Source organism: Medicago sativa, chromosome 6 (assembly GCF_051527215.1).
Source record: "Medicago sativa cultivar Bolivia chromosome 6, Bolivia_mono, whole genome shotgun sequence".
In the NCBI taxonomy this organism is placed as follows: Eukaryota; Viridiplantae; Streptophyta; class Magnoliopsida; order Fabales; family Fabaceae; genus Medicago; species Medicago sativa.
In genome coordinates this window covers 37,695,871-37,697,195 of record NC_140754.1, presented here as the reverse complement: position 1 = coordinate 37,697,195, position 1,325 = coordinate 37,695,871, and the positions used below count along the sequence as shown (strand labels likewise).

At 41.4% G+C, this 1,325-nt stretch overlaps 1 non-coding gene across 1 annotated transcript; it reads left to right on the top strand.

The window, feature by feature from the left end:
• The first annotated feature begins 883 nt into the window (after window positions 1–883).
• LOC146914954 (small nucleolar RNA R71) lies at window positions 884–990 on the top strand. The gene has a single exon (XR_015017015.1). It is a non-coding gene; the product is annotated as a small nucleolar RNA R71 (small nucleolar RNA).
• The last annotated feature ends 335 nt before the right edge of the window (window positions 991–1,325 follow it).

The following is a 1,325-nucleotide window of genomic DNA, read 5'->3' as shown; positions in this document are numbered from 1 at the left end:
TTCTCCAAGTGATTTAGCTTCTTCTATCACAACTTTATCACCTAAGGGCTTGACATTTTCTTTCCCAATGTTTTTAACCTTAGCAAAAGTTTCGCCTAACTTACTACCCCTAAAAGATATGACATTAACTTGGGCTTTGGGGTTGGCTTCGGTTTGACCAGGAAAGACTCCCGGTGTTTGGGAAGATGTAGCCACTTGTTGGGCTATTTGAGCGATTTGAGTTTCAAGCATTTTAGAGTGAGTAGCAATAGAATCAACCTTGGTATTGAGCTTGGAAAGAGAATCATTCAGAAATCCAGTTTGGTTTTTAAGTTCTTGAAGTTGTTTGTTTTGGTTGGCAATAGAATTTTCCAACAAAATTTCCAAATTGGATTTTTGAGTGAATCTTTGGTTGTTTGCATAACCGGGTGGTGCTACTTGTTGTCCATAGGGATTTTGATTTTTATAAAAATTTTGATTTTGTCGCATCCCTTGGTTGTATTGAGCATAATTCATTTGCTCAACACCATTAATAGCACTACCTAGTTGGCAATCAACACCAGCATGACCAGCTATACCACATATTTCACAAGAAGGAGTAGATGCAGAATTGATAGCACTAACATTGAATTTTTCAAGTTTTTCAGTTAGTGTATCAATTTTAGAAGCAAGGTGATCATAGTTAGAGACTTCGTGTATACCTGCCTCCTTTTTGGAGGGTGAAGAACTAGAGATGGCTCTCTCGTCGGTCCATTTGTAATGATTCTGAGCCATGTCTTCAATCAAGGCATACGCCTCCGTGTAATTCTTGTTCATAAGTGCTCCACCTGCAGCTGCATCAACAGACATCTTAGTGGTATAAGACAAGCCATTATAAAAAGTGTGGACTATAAGCCACTTCTCTAGGCCATGGTGGGGACAAAGTCTTAGCATTTCTTTGAAACGCTCCCACGCCTCATAGAGAGATTCCCCATCTTTTTGATTGAACCGTGTGATTTGGTCTCTAAGTTTGGCGGTTTTAGATGGTGGAAAGAAACGGGCAAGGAATGCTTGCCTCATCTGATCCCATGAAGTAATGGAACCGACTTCGAGGGAATGGAACCAAGCGCTAGCTCTATCCCTTAAGGAAAAGGGAAAGAGATGAAGTCTTACGGCTTCTTGGTTCTCCTTCATGGTTCCACTAATTCGTAGGAAAACAGAGATGTGAAGATTGGGATCCTCTGTGGGGGATCCCGAGAATTGGTTTTGCTGCACCAAGTTAAGTAGGGCAGGCTTGATTTCAAAGTTGTCATCCTCAACCGTTGGGTACACAATAACAGCTTGTGGCTCAGCCGTAGACGGCGTTG